Source organism: Episyrphus balteatus, chromosome 3, assembly GCF_945859705.1.
Source record: "Episyrphus balteatus chromosome 3, idEpiBalt1.1, whole genome shotgun sequence".
In the NCBI taxonomy this organism is placed as follows: Eukaryota; Metazoa; Arthropoda; class Insecta; order Diptera; family Syrphidae; genus Episyrphus; species Episyrphus balteatus.
The window spans coordinates 88,542,674-88,548,208 of NC_079136.1; positions in this window are offsets into that span (position 1 = coordinate 88,542,674).

The window sequence follows — 5,535 nt, forward strand, 5'->3', positions numbered from 1 at the left end:
TTTTTTTTCATCTGAAAAAAAAAAAAAAAAATTAAACTGAAACATTTTTCAATGAAAACAATTTTAGATGTAAAAACTTCATTTGTAAAGAAGGTTGTTTTTGGGTTTAGTTTACGACTTAATTTTTTAACAAATGGAAATTGGGCTGTTATCAAGATGGTTCTTAAAAGCTTGATTATTTGCAAGCCTCAGAGCCATTTCACACGATGACGAAAACTGGCCCGGAAAACCGAGCTAACGCCCCTTTTAGATATGGTTGCAATATTTACATAATAACCAGCCAAAAGGGGCATTTACCCGTTTCCGGGCTGGTTTTCGGTGTCCTTTGAAGCAGCAGCGTAAGACCCTAACAAAAGTATCTTTTGAATAAAAAGGAAGCTTGATAGCAAGGAAGCATCATCAAATGGGAGAGGGGGCTTATTACCTTCCTTTTAACCGAGTAGTCAATTTTAAATTAAAAATTTTATAAAATTCAAAATTTTGAGTTTGAAAATAAATTTTTCAAAAATTTTAAGGATTAATTTGTGATTTTTTTTTTTAGAAACTAGCTGATCCGACGGACTTCGTTCCACCTTTTCTAGTATTTATTTCCAATTTTTGTCATCTCCCCAAAGCCTGAATCTTGTCGATGCGACATTCGAAATGAGATAATTTGCGTAATTATTTCGTTTGGGCTCTAGTGAAAACAGGCTATTAAACAGCTTAGGTAGGTATATCTTGAGATCTATCGATCGATAAATGTCGGAGCCTAAGTGCTTATATTCAGAAAGTGAATTTGTGTTAATTTAGGGGGGTTAAAAAACTCGCGTTTTTTAACCCCCCGAAAACCATATAAATCCGCGATTTAAAGCTGCCAGACTTTTGAATTCGTTAATATAGCCCATAAGGCTATAAAACTGCATACTCACATTTCTGTTATACATCCACTCCCAAGATATGCTCTGGGCTCTTAGACTATATTGTTTTTGCCAAAGATACCAAAGATCACTTTGATCCAAGTTTCTTTGCATATTAAAGGTTCTCTTTGTGTTGGTGACTTTTTATTTCAATACCAGATATGTTTGCTATCCTTTTTTGGGATTCACAGGAGTTCGAATATCACCTGCTTTCTCAGGCTATGGTTTTGTAGTGGCACCTGTTATCTCAATGTTAGTTTAGTTAGCCCATAGACCGTGGTTTTACAAACACTGGATTGTGTCGAAAAAAATGTGTAGGTTTTAATCAAAACTAACATTACGATGAAGGAGAAGTCCAAAAAAGTGAGTTTCGTTATGACGTCTGTCGATCTGTCGATCTGTACATCGGTGCGTCCATCTGTACACGAACGGACTTAAACTATTGTATAAGTAGGTATGAGAATAGAATTTTTTTCTTTTAAAATGAAATGGTGCGAACGTGGTGCAGTCGTGGTGCGGCGGTGGCACAGCGAATTTTTTTTCATTTTTTAAAAATGAAACATTGCGAACGTGGTGCAGCGGGCGGTGCGGCGGTTTAGAAATTTTTGATTTTTGGTGGTGCAGCAGCGGTGGTGCGGCGGTCAAAAAGTGTTGCGGACGTGGTGCAGGCAGCGGTGGTGCGGCGTACTTCCATTTTTACTTGGACTTACAAACATAAATTTCTTAACATTCTAAAACAAAAATATTTTTTTTTTTAAATTTCTTCTGATATATTTAACCAAATCGATAAATTTCCAACGGTTAGCCAATGTTATGACTTATGAATGACAGTGTGTTTTGTTCCGCTCAGCATTTTATCGAACTCATCTTACACAAATGGATCCACTATGAGAGTATAGTCGTTTTATGATTCGATTTTCGATTGTATGTTTTGAATTGAAGACTTGCTACTGTTGCTAGGAATGTTGAGGAAACTGAAATACTTAACTAATAGAGCGAATAGTTATCGCTCGTAGTCCGGTCAAATTTTACTAAAATAAAGGGGTGAGGTTACATAAATTCCCAGCAAGCTGAAAATTGGTAGGATTGTTGGAAACACCATCATATATTAAATCTTAAAAGTCCTAATCGATCCGAGACCTGGAAAAAAATTTACTTGGGGTCAAAGGTCACAAAAACTGGTTTTTCACGATTTTCAGAAAAACGGTAAGTCTTATCAAAAAATTTTCGATGCAAGAATTGTAGACCAGATTATTATATATAAAAAGTGTTGTGACACTTTCTTTCTTAAGACCAACCGTTTCTTAGGTATAACGATTCAAAAAGTTGAGGTTGAGTTGTAATCGTCATAATCAGGCATATTCTGAAAAAAAAAAACTCCCAACTGAAAAGTTCATGAAATTTCATTATTTTTTTAGATTGAATTTCGTTATTCAATGGTTAAGAATATGGGGAAAGCAAAAAAAAATTCAATTTTCACCATTTTTCCGATTGGGGCCCTTTTCCCGAAACCATTTCCGTGGGAATTTTTGTTTAGAATAGGTCTGAATATATACAGGGTGTCCGATAGAGAATGGACAACCTAAGTCGGCTAATAGCTACACTTATGACTGTTATAAAAAAAGATAGAAAAAAGTTCTATCGCAACCAGTTCATAAAATATTGGCTTTTTTTTCGTTCAGTGTACTTTAAATTTTATCATCTTATGTTTTCGTTCACTGCAACCACGAATGAATAAATTTTATTTATTTCTTTTTTTTATAATTTTCTACAATAATTAGATGAGCACATAAATACTTTAAACATTTCATAGCCATTGCAAAGTTTCATTAAAAAAAAATTTGAAATCTGTTTTTCGATGCAAAATGTAAAAAAAGTATTTTATGAAAAATTTTAAACACCTGTGGTATAAAATAAATCTATAGAAACCTAGGTGGCCAACTTTCTTAAAAATATTCTCGTCTAAGGGGAATATTTTAAAAAATATTCTCGTTCCAGGTCTTGGACTTTTAAGATCTAATTTATGATGGTGTTTCCAACAATCCTACCAATTTTCAGCTTGCTGGGAATTAATGTAACCTCGGATGTCTAAATTGACCGGGCTATCGGTAACCAGATTGATTAAGCCTTCCGAATTTTATAAAAAAATAAAATGCACGACTGGGTCGCACGTACTTGCTCTTGTAGTTCACAGTATCTTTATCTTAAATATCTATTGGAAATTTAAGATTTTGAAAAAAAAAAAAAAAAATCAAGAAAAAAAATCAAAAGTTTAAAAATTAAATCAAAAAATTTTTTTTTTCAAAAATGTTTCAAAAATATTTTTTTTTAACATTTTATACTTAATGATCTCTGTAAATTTTAAATAAAATAACTAATTTGATGAAATATATGAACTTAAAAAATATGTCAATTTTTGAAAAACGGCAACGCCATATTTCCGTTCTCCGCATTTTTCGAGAAAAACTAAAAACGCAGTTTTGTAAGAATCAATAAGGGTATTCCCCACATCAAATTTGATCGATATCGTTAGAGCCGTTTTCGAGAAATTTGCAATACCTCGAAAACGTTATATGGGAGGTATGCGTTAAAATGGAGATATTAAAAGAATAAAAAAAAACAGGTCTAGGGAATTACGTAAAAATCATCTGTACCAAGTTTCAAGCAAATTCATCCATCCGTTTAGGCCCTAGCTCGATGTACAGATGGACGCACAGACGCACAGACCGACGGACGGCATGACGAAAACCACTTTTTTGATCTTCTCCATCATCGTAATGTTGGTTTTGATTAAAACCTTGGTTTTTCTTTCTACACGAAACCAATACTTGCCCTATAGAGCAAGTAAAAAATACATAAATATTAAGACAAACTTTTGAAACTTTAAGGCAACATCTTGTTAATACTTACAAACGTCTCCAACCCAAACACGGGACTGAATTGCGAATGTTATTAAAGCACACCCCATTGTGTCCATTCTTCATACTTTTAATTTATGCTCTTTATCATCACATTCTCCAACGCCACCCACAAGAGATTTTTTTCTTATTAATAAACACATACATATGTATATAATAATTTTTTTAATGATTCCTACATACACAAACACATAAAAACTCGTGCGCACTTGAAAGTCCGGGTTCATTCTTCAACGACACTAAAACAATTTCACGCCTTCTTACTTTCGAAGCTCAAAATCGGTTGGTTGAGGAAGGTGCATTTTAAAAGCTGGCTGCGCTTTTGAAACGGTACTTTTATTTTCCATCTTTATACCTTTCGCTAACTGAAATAAACAGAATGGTCCTTTTCTTTGAATTAAATAAAAAAAAAGAAAAAAAAAAAAAAGAAAATTCCTCTCATCATCACCGACAGCGCACTAGCCACAGTTAGAGTATAGTGTTGGTGGTGTCTCGTTTTTTTTTTTATCGTCCTTGACGTTGGTCATTCATCGCCATTTATACCCTACCAAACGCCTTTTATCCAAGCTTTTCAAAAAAATACACACAGAAAAAAAAAAGAAAAGAAAATCGTTGTACCTACCAACGTACATATATAAACAAAATCCTCCGCATATAAAGTGAATAATTTATGGGAAGGATTGGAGCGAGGAGCTGATGACTCTAGGGATTGTATACGAGGGGACAGGATCAAAAGAAGGAAAGAAAAAAAAAAGATATAATGGTAGCGGGCGCTTTAAGACCGTTTTAACGCTTTGAACATTGTAGTGGTCCATAAATATGCTTTCGTAGCCAGGACATCAATAACACTTTCTCGTCGTTTTTAAGTTTTTTTTTTGTTGTTGTTATATTTTGTAGCTTTTTAGCTCTTCCGTTTTATATTGGTGCTGTAATCCTTTCCAGGTGTACTGGAGGACGTACTATATTGGGTGATTTGCTTTATATGTATGAGAATTTTTTGGGAATTATATGACCAGCAAAGGGAGTATAATTTTTTTTTTTCGTATTATTTTTTGTTGTCGAAAAAATTGTCAGGAAATGCAATTTTTTTTACTGTATATCAACAAAGTTATCACGTTGAATTTATAACCCATATTGTAAAGTAATGTTACAGATACAAATTTAAAAATAGTACATAATTTACACAAAATTCAGAGCCTTCAGGACACATTGTGAAAGTTATGATTTTATATCATTCTGCTTTAATGTCAATAATAAATTCGATGTTTAAAGTGCAGGTAGTGAGAAAGTCGAAAATTAAAAAAAAAATATTAAATTTATAGAACCGACAATGTATATAGGATTTATGTTCTTCTTTATTCTCTAAAGTACATAATATGTATATCTAAGTCTACCCTACAATGGTTCGGAACAAATTCTGGTTTAAAAAAAAAAATCTTAATACCACAATTTTGTCAACTATTTGTAAATGATCCAATAAGTTTAAAGTTTAGGATTTTAACCCAAGTCTACTGAAGTAACAATTACGGGAAATTAAATCAAAATTTCTGCCAAAAGTACGTAATTATGTTTTATGCTTGCGATATAAATACTTAAGAGCTTTATTATAATAGCACCCCATTAGTTAAATTTCGAATGAACAACTGTGTTTTTTGGGCATTCAGTGCATTGTAAATCAAATTCAACTATTTCCATTATTAAAAGTAAGCCAAAAGTTGTAT